Source organism: Pan troglodytes, chromosome 15 (assembly GCF_028858775.2).
Source record: "Pan troglodytes isolate AG18354 chromosome 15, NHGRI_mPanTro3-v2.0_pri, whole genome shotgun sequence".
Taxonomy (NCBI): domain Eukaryota; kingdom Metazoa; phylum Chordata; class Mammalia; order Primates; family Hominidae; genus Pan; species Pan troglodytes.
In genome coordinates, this window is record NC_072413.2 from 19990852 (window position 1) to 20005788 (window position 14937).

Here is a 14937-nt window from a genome sequence, read left to right on the forward strand (position 1 = left end):
GTCTTTTTGTAGTCTGCTAAGATGAATGGTGAAGTCTGATAAGGAAAATGCAGGTGTGGAGTGATAACAGAATGCTTTTGTCTAATGATCAGAATTTGAGAGGTAAACAGAAGTCTTCTATATTTTAAGTAGAAAGCATTTGCCATCAGTCACCTGGGTTTGCTTGGCAAAACAACCTTCAGAGGCTGTTTAGTCTCTAGGTGCCCTGAAATGCCTCTTTAATAGGAGATACGACATACAGGTATTAGAAACCAAGCACAGGATTGTGTCTGAATAATAGCGTTAAGTGCATATGATAGGTCTATGCCCCCAAAGGGGACCACAGAGAAATAGATTTTGGTGATATGAAGCAGTGTGGAACTATTACCCCACAATTATCATTCCTATTGTTGGTTTATGACTTAATATCCTTGAAATGTCTCCTCCTGAGATCTACAAGAAACTTTGTGATCTGGTTCTTGCGTATTTCAATAATCTTTGTTTTAGTTCTCTCAGATCACCATACCCTCCTTCCTCTGGACTTAGGAGTATGCTGATTGATCTAATATGTCCTCATTCCTCTGTCACCTCCTTGGAAAGAATTATCCTCCACTAGAAGACAATTTTCTGGGAAATAAGAACTTATATTAAAGGGTGATTACAGTACATTATTATAAGAGCTATTTGCTTAAGTACTTACTGTTTTCTTCTACTAGATTTTAAGATCCTTCAGAGCAAAGAGCAGTCTATTTTGTTCTTTGATGTATTTGCAGCAACTACTCTGGTGCTTGGCAATAGTAAGTTAATAAATATTTGTTGGTTGACTGGCTAAGTGGTTAGTGTCAACTCCTACTAATCCTGTATCATGTTTCCCTCCATGATCACATCTCTCATGCTTTTTCCATATAGTCAAGACTGTAGGACAGGGCCTGCACTTCAAGCAATGTGAGCCTATGCTCAGTGTAAACAAAGTCTAAGGTACCATTTGTACCTTCTGTTTGCTCTGGAATGTTATTTACATTTATTAATTGACCTAAGTAGTTTAGTAGTTTTGTTCATTTGGATGATAACAGAATTGATTATTATTATTATTATTATTTATTTTTTGAGATGAAGTTTCGCTCCTGTTGCCCAGGCTGGAGCGCAATGGCGCAATCTCAGCTCACTGCAACCTCCACCTCCCACGTTCACGCAATTCTCCTGCCTCAGCCTCCCGAGTAGCTGGGATTACAGGCATGTGCCAAGATGCCCGGCTAATTTTTGTATTTTTAGTAGAAGCGGGGTTTCTCCATGTTGGTTAGGCTGGTCTTGAACTCCCCACCTCAGGTGATCCACCTGCCTCAGCCTCCCAGAGTACTGGGATTACAGGTGTGAGCCACTGAGCCCGGCCACAGCATTGATTATTATAGGATTTGGCTTTTAGTACATTGTTATTTTAATAGTTTTTGTTTGTCTTCCAACAAAAAGGATTTCAAAAAGCCTTCAAAGGTATTAAACATCTAAGCCAGATGTTATTTAAAAACTCCCTTTGGCTGGGCGCAGTGGCTCACACCTGTAATCCCAGCACTGTTGGAGGCCGAGGCAGGCGAATCACTTGAGGCCAGGAGTTCAAGACCAGCCCTGGCCAACATGGCAAAACCTTGTCTCTATTAAAAATACAAAAATTAGCCCGGTATGGTAGTGCATGTCTGTAATCCCAGCTACTCAGGAGGCTGAAGCACGAGAATCGAGACTCACCTGAGCCTGAAAGGTGGAGGTTGCAGTGAGCCAAGATCAGGCCACTGCACTCCAGCCTGGGCCACAGAGAGAGACTAGGTCTTGAAACAAAACAAAACAGAAAAACTCTCTTTGATAAATGGTTTGTTCAAAAAAGAATGTTTTAGGTATTTTTACCCATCGCTTAAACTAAAATATCTTACAGTTCTTTTTTGTTGTTGTTTGTTGTTTTTTTAAAATAAATTTTATTATATATATTCAAAGTATGCAACATGGTGTTATGAAATATATAGATAGTAAAATGATTACTACAGTGAAGTAAGTTAACATATTCATCATCTCACGTAGTTACCCATTTTATTGGGTGGCAAGAGCAGCTAAAATTTAGTCATTTAGCAAAAAATCCTAAATATACAATATTATTAACTATAGTCCTCATGTTGTACATTAGAGCTTTAGACTTGTTCATTCTGTATACTTGCTACTTTGTGTCCTTTAAGAAACAAAGATTAAACTAGTAAGAAATTAATTATACAAAGATCTGAGCATTAACAGTTATAACCACAGGGATGCCATTAGAAAAATTCCCTTTTATAAATGTCAGACTCAATCATATTTTATCTTCATTATTATTTAAAAGGAATTAAGTGCATATAATTATTAATAATACTGCATTTGTACTAATTATTAATAATAATGCATTTATACTAATTATACAGTCCATAGAAATAAGTACAGACTTTGTCCACAAATCTCTTTATTAGAGTATATTAGATTTTTATTACCTTATTTTCAGAAGGAAGGATAATTTCTTTTGGGATGGGTGGATGGTACTTTCTTTGTCTAGAATGGAAAGAAATGGCAAAGTTTGAGCACTTGTATATGATACTAATTATGAGCCAAATTTATATTCTACCAGTGAGAGGAGATACATACTAGAGGAGATATATACTATAAATGTGAGTCTACTTTAGACAAATAATTTTTTTTTTTAAATGGAGTCTCCCTCTGTCCCCCAGGCTGGAGTGCAGTGGCACCATCTCAGCTCACTGCAACCTCTGCCTCCTGGGTTCAAGTGATTCTCCTGCCTCAGCCTCCCCAGTAGCTGGGACTACAGGCAGGTGCCACCACACATGGCTAATTTTTGTATTTTTAGTAGAGATGGGGTTTCACCATATTGGCCAGGCTGGTTTTGAATTCCTGTCCTTAAGTGATCCACCCGCCTCAGCCTCCCAAAGTGCTGGGATTACAGGTGTGAACCACCGTGCCCGGCCAAATATTGTATTTTTGAAAACTTTTTATAAAAATCAAAATTTCACAAATTAAATCATATTAGAATTATACTAAAATGTCAACCATTTGGATGTTCATACATAACGAACATAATAAATCCTTATGCATAATGAAAAATGTTATCTTTCTTCGGCCGGGCACGGTGGCTCACGCCTGTAATCCCAGCACTTTGAAGGCCAAGGTGGGCGGATCACGAGGTCAGGAGATCGATACCACCCTGGCTAACATGGTGAAAACCCATCTCTACTAAAAAAAAAAAAAAAAAATTAGCTGGGCATGGTGGTGTGTGCCTGTAGTCCCAGCTACTTGGGAGGCTGAGGCAGGAGAATCTCTTTAACGTGGGAGGTGGAGGTTGCAGTGAGCCGAGATCGTGCCACTGCACTGCAGCTTGGGCAACAGAGAGAGACTCTGTCTCAGGAAAAAAAAAAAAAAAAAAGGAAAATGTTATCTTTCTTTACCAATCTGAGTTTTTCCCTGGCTGTGGTGCATAAATATGGGTACACTTTCCCAAATCCTCTGCTGAGAGAAGGTTCCTTCCACCCTCACCCTGCTTTCCTATCTGGCCCTGGGCATCCTGGTTGGCAGGAAAGGGACTCTGGTGGTGCTCACAGTAGGTGAGTATAAGGGCAAGGCTCCTTTTCCAGGCAGAGGCAGCAGAAGATGGTGATTTTGATGTGGTGTAATGGGGTTGCAGAGGAAGGCAGACTGTGGGAAGGTGGGTAGAGGAGAATTTCAGAAGGAGGAATCTCTGTAGGGCAGGGAGCATGTTTGCAGAAGGACCAAGTCATTCTAAGAGAGAGAGTGTGGTTTTAGAAGAGAGAAGTCTTTTTTTTTTTTTTGTTCTGGAGAAAAATGGGCCAGCCTAGAAAAATACAAAAGAAGAAAACTGATCAAATGTTTTCCTTCCTAACGTAAATGTGATATTTTATTATGAGCCTACTAATCTTTTGAAGCTGTAGAGTCTTAGGCTTCTTATATTGAGGAGTGAAGGAAACTTAGATGTATCAATTAAAAAAAATTTTAAGTATCTACATCTTGGCTAATTTGTTACATATTCTAAAATTTCCTATTTTAAATAGTATTTAGTATTGTTAAGGTCATCTTATTAAATGGTTGTAATTTAATATCAAAATATATGATTAAAGAAAATAAGAATCTACCACTGATAGATTCAGCATTTAAAACAGCAAATAATTAGGGGCAGGGGCTTTGGTCCAGAAATTCAAGGGAAGGGGTCCTAGGGATGGAATGAAGGAGGTTAGCATTGAGAGAGCATGGTAAGGAAGGGATGAGATAGGGTTAGGTAGGAAACCATAGGATGGGCTAAGTATTGTGCTCTTCTTTACTAGGAGGCCAATTCATGTTGAACGCTTTGCAGGCAGTAGCATTTTTCACTTTGTAAAAAGTCAGATTATCCCAGAGAAAAATTGGTTTCTTTCTGGCATGTCTGCACCGAACTGGGGTTCCTACAGGGCACTTTTGAGTTGGTGCCATCCCCATTTAGAGCAGATGTGAATCGCTGAGGCTGAGAGATGAGGACTGACCCAGCGTTGAGTTGTTCACTCTTGTTTGCTTTTAGGGCCAGACTTGACCACAGCCCTTTTAGGCCATTAGGCAGCCTGAGCAAAGAGTTGAAGCAAGGAGAATGAATAGAGTTTGGGTACAGTGGGGAGGCAGAGCTCATATTTTCTTGCTCTGATTATTCTGCCAGTGTTCTTGTATTCTTAGTTAAAACAAAAAGAGCTTACTTAAGAAAAGATACTTGAAACAAAGACCTTCCAATTTTCAAGTAGGTTGAACTAACTGTGTTCTGGGAAACACAGGTTTAAATAATCCATCTCTTACTGTGTTTACACAGTAACACTTAATCTGATACATCATCTATATTGCTTTATCATCTCTCCCAAAAGAGAGAAAATAAACGATACCTCTTTAAAATTATTTTCCTCAATTCAAAGAAGAATGTTCTTTAATTGGGAGAAATAATAATTTAATTCAAAATTTATCTGCCTACCAAATTAACTCTGGGTGTAGAGGGTGAGTTGAGAAAGAAGATGGGGGAAAGAGACAGATTAAATACCGTTTTTGACAAAATTGTGAAAATGTTTAAAGTCTGGGAATTAAGTATTTGTTCCATTTTGAATTACCCCAGCCTTAGGAATGCTTTTCTTCTTGGACTCACATGGACACAGCAGCAAAATCTTGGGGAAAGTTGGTGTATTCTCAGGTGGAATGTGGAGCAGGTAAGGAAAGCATCCTTCAGAACATCGCTTTGGCTTGTGGTGATGGATTACTGAATCTCTGTTTTGTAATGGAATTAAAATCTTCCAAGGGATCAGCTCATTGACTGATTTAAGAATCGATGAGACTTGGTTATTTACGGAGTGTGACTCTTCTACTTATGATCTTGAATTGATTACCCTTATTAGCTGGATCTCCTTTGATCCAGTTTTTAAAAACACTGTCAAGAGATTTGAAGAAAACTATTCACCTCCTTGGAATCCTACCTTGAAACATTTCCCAGATGAGAACTACATTCCCAAGATCCTCGTTATTTTTTGTTTTGACAGCAAGCAGGAATCATTTCTGCATATCTAGCAAGTGAGCTGTGAAGAACAACATGAGCTGTTTGAATGACCTCAAATTTCTGTGATTTCTTTATTTAAGTTGTTGTGAGGGTCACACATTTACCCACATTATACTCAGAAGTGAATTGATAATGTACTGAATTTTTAAGAGTGTCTCCGTTTAAAAAAATGAAAAAAGAAAAAAAGAAAATGTATCGAATTTTTAATAATTAAGCTAATCTTTCTTACATATTCCCACTTCTCTGGACACTGAGAGAAAAAAAAAATCCCCTATATGTAGGTCAATTGACTAAATTTGGTTACTTCCAGTTTATAAAATATTGGGTTGGGCAGCAATGGCTCACACCTGTAATTCCAGCTATTCAGGAGGCTGAGTTGGGAGAATCATTTGAGTCCAGGAATTTGAGACCAGCCTGAGCAACATGACAAGACCCTGTCTCACAAACAAACAAACAAACGCCAAACAAATTTGCCAGCGATTCTAAAAAGTCTTGGATGACTCCATTGTTTTTATAACAGTGGGCAAAAAGATGGCTTCAGATTGTTGGAGCATTCCTTAGATACTTCTTCTTGTTTTGGAAATTACTTTAATTAAAAAAAAAAAAAAGGCCGGGCGCGGTGGCTCATGCCTGTAATCCCAGCACTTTGGGAGGCAAAGGCGGGTGGATCACCTGAGGTCAGGAGTTCGAGACCAGCCTGGCCAACATGGTGAAACCTCATCTCTACTAAAAATACAAAAATTAGTCAGGCATGGTGGCGAGTGCCTGTAACCCCAGCTACTTGGGAGGCGGAGGTAGGAGAATTGCTTGAACCTGGTAGGCGGAGGTTGCAGTGAGCCAAGGTGGCGCCATTGCCCTCCAGCCTGGGTGACAGAGCAAGTCTCTGTCTCAAAAAAAAAAAAAAAAAAAAAAATGGAGACAGCGTCTAGCTCTGTTGCCCAGGCTGGTCTCAAACTCCTGGCCTCAAGCAGTCCTCCCACCTGAGCCTCCCCAAATGTTGGGATTACAGATGCGAGCCACCGTGCTCAGCCTGACTTTTGTTCTTTTTTGCTGGGGTGTGGCAGGTAGGTCTGGTAGACTTCTTGAATCATATAGGTAAGGATAGTGATGCCTAGACATTTGGGGTGCTTGCTCTTATCCATAGTTAGAATCAATCGTGTGCTGGAGTTGGTTTGTACTGGCTTGCAATAGCTGATTGTTAAAATTTCAGAAATTTTGTGAGCTCTTTGCTAAACCTGCAATTAAAATACACATTTGTAGGCCTAGCACGGTGGCTCATGCCTGCAATCCCAGCTCTTTGGGAGTCTGAGGTGGAAGGATCGCTTGAGCCCAGAAATTTGAGACCAGCCTGGCCAAAATAGCAAGAACTTTTCTCTACAAAAATTAAAAAATTAACCAGTTGTGGTGATGCATGCCTGTAGTCCCAGCTACATGGGAGATTGGGGCAGGAGGATCCTTTGAGCCCAGGAACTTGAGGCTGCAGTGAGCCATGTTCATGCCACTGCACTCAGCCTGAGTGACAAAGCAAGAACCTGTTTCAAAAAAAAATATATATATATATAAAAATTATATAAATTTGTACTTAATAGACATTTTCAATTAAATAAATTATATCAAATACAATACTAAAAACTCATCATTTCCTGAGTATTTTACTGTGTTTTACTAATATCTATGAGATCGTTCACATCTATCATATCTTTATGGTAGAAATACCATAGAATAGTGTGCTGCTACACATCTCTTACTAAACTCATAAGTAGTGATGTCATGTTGGAGCTTGAAATTGACTATAGTGGGGTGATTTACACCATAAAAATGGGCGAATACTACCTACCAGGGATTTTTTTTTTTCTGATTGCGAGTTTTTAAATATTTAACAGCATACTCATGGCTGGAATCTCTAGCTCCTGTTCTTCCTGGAAGTCATTGCATGCTGTAGCAACTTTGCTTTGACTCTAGCCTTGTGCTGTTGCACTATTGTTCTGCATGCTTCTCTATCTCCCCTGGCAAAACATACAGGCACCTTTGATTTCCTTATTTCCAGGCACTGGAAAACTAGATTCGTATAGTCATGTCCCCTTATACAATGAGCCAGAGTTGTTTTAAGGATCTGCAGCCTCTCTGTGTCATGCCCACAGAAACATGCTACTATCTTTGGTGACTTTAGGTTTTCTTATACTCCATAAGCTCCCATTTATCTTAAGGGTTGGTTTCAAGTCAAGGAAAAGAAAAAAGAACCCTGGCATCTAACCTCCTTGGTCTACCTCTGTTTCCCTTCATGATTCTCCCAAATTTGCAGGGGCGAGGTTTTCCTGCTTTCACTTAATCCTATGTGGAGCCTTCAACATATAAATTCTGTGACCAAGTCTACCAAGCCTGGCTTGATGTATTACAGAGGGAGATAAATTAATTTAGAAAACTTGTTTCTCTCATGACAAGTCCTACCTTTCAAGCTGATGGGCTTGCCGCCGACATGAAAACCTATTTTGGCTATGGGAAGCTGAATAATGATTCTTTTTATCTTGCTTATTTCTACTGCAACATTGCTATCCTAATCTTCTTTGCCACACTTCCTCCCTTTTCCCCCTTCCCAGCATATTGATGCTTTAAGTGGCTAGGAATAAGGTGCTATTCATAGACTTGCAAATAGAAGAGCACATCAAGATATGTAAAAGTATTGCTTCTTTGCAGAGGTATAAAGGACAGAGGGATGTAAGACTGTGATTCTTCCTATAGCTGGGAGGAATATAAGGAGCTGGTATGTCTCACTTCACCTTGTGATATAAAATAAAGTGGCAGCTTTGAATATTTGAGTTAAATTTCAGGAGTCTCCATGTAGCTATTGTGGAAATATTCTTATTGCCACTACCTTCTTTTTCGTTTTTTTTTTTGAGGCAGACTCTCGCCCTGTCACCCAGGCTCGAGTGCAGTGGCGTGATCTCGGCTCACTGCACCTCTGCCTCCCGGGTTCAAGCGATTCTCCTGCCTCAGCCTCCCAAGTAGCTGGGGATACAGGTGCGCACCACCACACCCAGCTAATTTTTGTATTTTTAGTAGAGACGGGGTTTTGCCATGTTGGCCAGGCTGGTCTCGAACTCCTGATCTCAGGTGATCCACCCGCCTTGGCCTCCTAAAGTGCTGGGATTACAGGCATGAGCCACCACACCCAGCTAATTTTTGTATTTTTAGTAGAGACAGGGTTTTGCCATGTTGGCCAGGCTGGTCTCGAACTCCTGATCTCAGGTGATCCACCCGCCTTGGCCTCCCAAAGTGCTGGGATTACAGGCGTGAGCCACCACGCCGGCCTGCCACCACTACTTTCTTTCTGTGATAAATTCAAGGACCCCGGGGCTTATCCATTACTTTTTTTTTTTTCTTTTGCATTTAATCACCTAAGGCTGAAGATATCTGGGCTTTTTTTGTTCTGTAATGTTTCTAAGACTGTGTCCATTAAATGCAAACAAAAATAAGGAAGTCTTGGCAGAACAGGAGAAGCGATGCACACTTGGCGATCGGATCAATTTAAATATTATTCATGGCATATAGCCTAGTCGCTGCTCTAGCTGTTTCTATGGCTTGAGCTTCGTCGGTCTTCCACGGCTCCACTACATCATTTGCTAATGGATCATCTGGACTGGGAGCACTTAACAAGGCCTGGATCGATAGCAGGATTGTCGGATCTGCAGTGCTGGGGACCACTTATCTTTCAAAATATCTAAACATATTCTTCCCAACTTGTCTACATTAGGATGATAAATTTTGGTCATGAAACGTACTTTAGGGGCTGCCATTGCGTATTCTTCTGGAAGGAATAGTTCAAGTTTAAAAGTCCTTCCCTCAAAGGGGGAATCCTGAGGGCCAGCAATGACCACATGAAAATAACAGGTGTTGCTCTCACGTGATTCTGCTTGGATGCCAGGAACTCGTTCTGCCAGCAAATGCTGGGTGTCCTTGATGATTCTACGGGGCAGCCCAGCCATCTTGTCAGAACCCGAGTTCGATCTCTGGTCCCGTCTCCAGCTCCACTCCCCTCAGGCAGGAGTGGAAGTCCTGGGCTGGCTTATTCATTTCTAGAGGTCAGTATAATTGCAACATTCTCTAGAAGGGAAAAATCCAGCAACCTAGTTTTAGTAGAGAAGTCTGGTGATCTTTGGCCACATGATGTCACTGGTGGTCCAGAAGATCTTTTGCCATCTCTGCCTCAGTGCCATGGGCAAGTTCCCTCCATCAACCTAGTCACGACCTCTTATTATTCAAATGTAGGCAGGATGTCTTTCTCCCCTCACTGCCATGGCCATGCTGTTTTCCCACAGCCACCACAGCCTGGGCTGCCATTGCCACAGCTCCTCAGTGACCTGGCTGTTTGGTTTAGCTCAGGTAAGTGTAACCCTCTTCCAACAGAGCTGAGTTTGGAGGCCTGCCTTCTCACCCCCCAACATTGTTCCTGGAAGCATACGTTTCCCCCTCTCTGAATCCAGGCTGTTCCTTTCTCCCTCATCTAATATTTATTCTCATTTCCCATTCTAGCATCACCACTATCTCTTTTGGGAGAGCAAAACCTCACTTACATTAAAAAATTGTATATTACTCATAATATATCTTATACGTTTTATCCACATCTTTTCTATTTCCATGATTCCTTCTATGCCAGAATCCTTCAAATATTACTTAATATTCACTGTCTTGACTTTATCTCTTAAATTTAGTGCAGTAGGATTTTCCTCGTCTTCCACTTGCATAAAACTTTTGTTTTCAAGATCAACAGTGACTATACATATACACACAGGTATTTATTTGGGGAAAAAATGGTTTAGTCCTACCTCATCTTCAATAAGTTTATATTATAGTGGGAAGAATGTATTAACTACAGGTTAGAGTGGGACCACAAAGAAGAGTGAAGTTATGTTTGCTGATGGTTTTAGTGGAATTAGAGGCAGAGACTAGAAAAATTTCACCGAGTGGGTAGCCCTGTGCTCCTCTTGAAAGATAAGTAGACACGGAGGGACACTTCAGCAGAGGAAAAAGGGAGCAAAAGGCGGGGTGCTTGAAGCCGCCCTGTGTGAATGGGGAAAGGCCATTCACACCAGGCTGCAATTCAGAGTATCTGCAGTATAGGTTAAGTGGATTTAAGTGATACATAGTTGGAATTTTATACGATGGAATAATAATCTGCCACTGAAGCCTTTAAGTAGGAGAATGTCACAGTCAAGTTGAAATTGTACATTGATCACTCGTGTATCTGTTTAAAAGGTAGTTTGGAATAGAGATAGACTATGGTGAACAACACTGATACTCTGCTAGTATAAGATCCCTGGCCGGGCGCAGTGGCTCAAGCCTGTAATCCCAGCACTTTGGGAGGCCGAGGTGGGTGGATCCCTTGAGGTCAGGAGTTGGAGACCAGCCTGGCCAACATTGGTGAAACCCTGTCTCTACTAGAAAAATACAAAAATTAGCCGGGCATGGAGGTGGGCACCTGTAGTCCCAGCTACTCGGGAAGCTGAGGCAGGAGAATCACTTGAACCTGGGAGGCGGAGGTTGCAGTGAGCCAAGATTGGGCCATTGCACTCCAGCCTGGATGACAGAGGGAGACTCTGTCTCAAAAAAAAAAAAAATTTAGAATCAAAACAAAGCTTAAAAACCATATAGTCCTTTAGTTGTCTCATTCTACAACTGATATGTAAATCTACAGTAGGTAGCAAAATTCCTTATAAGGCTCTGTTCCTATATCCAAAACCAGGTTTTTTTCCCAAAAGTGGTTCAAAATAAGAGTAACCATTGTTAAGCAAATAAAGCCCTACTACTATTAATTTAGGCTAATGCAGAATCAAGTGGTCTAGATGAGAAGCAGCGTGATTACAAATCTACCCCTGCAATTTAGAGCATTTGTCCTGGTGGCTCCCAATTTGAAGCTCATATATTTGAATCACTGTGTGTTTTCTCTGTCCACAGACATCCAAGATGTTTCTCTCTCCACTGGCACTGACTAGAGCCTCCCAGTGAGACTCAGGTACATGCGACTTGACAAACAGGTTCCTCCAACCCCTCAAGAATTAACAAGTGCTAATCACTGGAAGCACACCCAAGGAAGGGGGCTCATATAAATAGTGGTAAGAGATAAGAATAAGAAGGATTCCTTTTTTTTTTTTTTTGAGATGGAGTTTCACTCTGTCGTGCAGGCTGAAGTGCAGTGGCCCAATCTCCCAGGTTCAAGGGATTCTCCTGCCTCAGCCTCCCGAGTAGCTGGGGTTACAGGCATGTGCCACCACATCTGGCTAATTTTTGTAGTTTTACTTGAGACGGGGTTTCACCATGTTGAACAGGCTGGTCTTGAACTCCTGACCTCAGGTGATCTGCCTGCCTTGGCCTCCCAAACTGCTGGGATTAGAGGCGTGAGCCACTGCACCTGGCCTTGATTCTAAATTTTTATATTTATTATTTCAATTGGTTTTGGGGGGACAGGTGATGTTTGGTTACATGAACAAGTTCTTTAGTGGTAATTTCCGAGATTTTGGTGCACCCATCACCCAAGCAGTGTATACTGCACCCAATTTGTAGTCTTTTATCCCTCACCACCCTCCCAGCCTTTTCCCCTGAGCCCCCAAAGTCCATTGTGTCATTCTTATGCCTTTGCATCCTCATAGTTTAGCTCCCACTTATGAGTGAGAACATACGATGTTTGATTTTCCATTCCTGAGTTACCTCACTTAGAATAGTGGTCTCCAACTCCATCCAGGTTGCTGCGAATGCCATTATTTCATTTGTTTTTATGTCTGAGTGGTATTCCATGGTGTATGTGTGTGTGTGTATATACATATATCACAATTTCTTTATCTACTCCTAGATTGGTGGGCATTTGGGCTGGTTTCCTATTTTGCAATTGCAAATTGTGCTGCTATAAACATGTGTGTGCAAGTATTTTTTTCGTATAATGACTTCTTTTCCTCTGGGTAGATACCCAGTAGTGGGATTTCTGGATCAAATGGTAGTTCTACTTTTAGTTCTTTAAGGAATCTCCACACTGTTTTCCATAGTGGTTTTCCATAGTTTACATTCCCAATAGCAGTGTAAAAGTGTTCCCTTTTCATCATGTCCATTCCAACCTCTATTATTTTTTGTTTTTTTATTATGGCCATTCTTGCAGGAGTAAGGTGGTATCGCGTTGTGGTTTTGATTTGCATTTCCCTGATCATTAGTGAAGTTGAGCATTTTTTCATGAGTTTGTTGGCCACTTGCATATCTTCTTTTGAGAACTGTCTATTCATGTCCTTAGCCCACTTTTTTTTTTCTTTTTTTTTGAGACGGTGTCTTGCTCTGTCTCTCAGGCTGGCGTGCAATGGCGCAACGTCGGCTCACTGTAACCTCTGCCTCTGGGTTCAAGTGATTCTCCTGCTTCAGCCTCCCAAATAGCTGGGATTACAGGTGACTGCCACTGCACCCGGCTAATTTTTGTATTTTTTTTTTTTTTGAGACGGAGTTCACTCTTGTTGTCCAGGCTAGAGTGTAATGGCATGATCTCTGCTCACTGCAACCTCCGCCTCCTGGGTTCAAGCGATTCTCCTGCCTCAGCCTCCTGAGTAGCTGGGATTACAGGCATGTGCCACCACACCTGGCTAATTTTTTGTATTTTTAGTAGAGATGGAGTTTCTCCATGTTGGTCAGGCTGGTCTTGAACTCCCGACCTCAGGGATCCACCTGCCTTGGCTTCCCAAAGTGCTGGGATTACAGGCATGAGCCACCACACCCCGCCTAATTTTTGTATTTTTTAGTAAAGATGGGGTTTTGCCATGTTGGCCAGGCTGGTCTCGAACTCCTGACCTCAGGTGATCCACCTACCTTGGCCTCCTAAAGTGCTGGGATTACAGGCATGAGCCACCGCACGCGGCCTTAGCACACTTTCTGATGGGATTGTTTGTTTTTTTCTTGCTGATTTGTTTGAGTTCCTTGTAGATCCTGGATATTAGTATTTTGTCAGATGTATTGACTGTGAATATTTTCTCCCACTCTGCGGGTTGTCCATTTACTCTGCTGGTTATTTCTTTTGCTGTGCAGAAGCTTTTTGGTTTAATTAAGTTCCAGCCAGGCGCGGTGGCTCACGCCTGTAATCTCAGAACTTTGGTAGGCCGAGGCGGGTGGATTACGAGGTCAGGGGTTCAAGACCAGCCTGACCAAGATGGTGAAACCCCTTCTCTACTAAAAATACAAAAAAATTATCCAGATTTGGTGGCACCTGTAATCCCAGCTACTTGAGAGGCTGAGGCAGAGAATTGCTTGAACCCGGGAGGTGGATGTTGCAGTGAGATGAGATCATGCCACGGCACTCCAGCATGGGTGAAAGAGCAAGACTCCATCTCAAAAAAAAAAAAAAAAATTAAGTTCCATCTATTTATCTTTGTTTCTGATGCATTTGCTTTTGGGTTCTTGGTCATAAATTCTTTGCCTAAGCCAATGTCTAGAAGAGTTTTTCTGATGTTATCTTTTAGAATCTTTATGGCTTCAGGTATTAGACTTAAGTCTTTGATCCATCTTGAGTTGATTTTTGTATAAGGTGAGAGATGAGGATCCAGTTTCATTCTTCTACATGTGGCCAGCCTATTATCCCAGCACTATTTGTTGAATAGGGAGTCCTTTCCCCACTTTATGATTTTGCTTGCTTTGTGGAAGATCAGTTGGCTGTAAATATTTGGGTTTATTTCTGGGTTCTCTCTTCTGTTCCATTGGTCTACATGCTTATTTTTATACCAGTACCATGCTGTTTTGTTTTGATGACTATGGCCTTACAGTATAGTTTGAAGTTGGGTAATGTGATGCCTCCAGATTTGTTGTTTTTGCTTAGTATTGCTTTGGCTATATGGGATTGTTTTTGGTTCCACATGTATTTTAGGATTGTTTTTCCTAGTTCTGTGAAGAATGATGATGATATTTTCATGAAAATATCTACACATGCATTGAATGTGTAGACTGCTTTTGGCAGTGTGATCGTTTTCACAATATTGATTCTACCCATTCTACCCATTCTACCCATCCGTGCCTAGGCAGGTAGAGAAAGACCATCAGGTAGGGGCAGGGCTAGGCGTGTCTGAGCTCAGACTCTCCTTGGATGGGGCTTGCTGCGGGGGGTGGAGGTGTGGTTCTCAGGCCAATGGAGTTATGTTCCCAGGGGGATCATGGCTCCCTCTGCTGTGTCATGCAGGTCTCCAGGGAAATGGGGGAAAGTCGGCAGTTACAGGCCTCACTCAGCTCCCATGCAGCCCAAAAGGCTGGTCTCGCTCCCACCATGACCCTCCTTTCCCACTCCCAACAACACTGAGTTTATTTCCAGGCAGAGGGTGAGCAGAGCTGAGAACTTGCCCGGGGCTACC

At 41.6% G+C, this 14937-nt stretch overlaps 1 pseudogene; it reads right to left on the reverse strand.

The window, feature by feature from the left end:
• Positions 1 to 9094: 9094 nt before the first annotated feature.
• On the reverse strand, positions 9095 to 9558 carry LOC740164 (ubiquitin-conjugating enzyme E2 N-like; annotated as a pseudogene).
• Positions 9559 to 14937: the final 5379 nt, after the last annotated feature.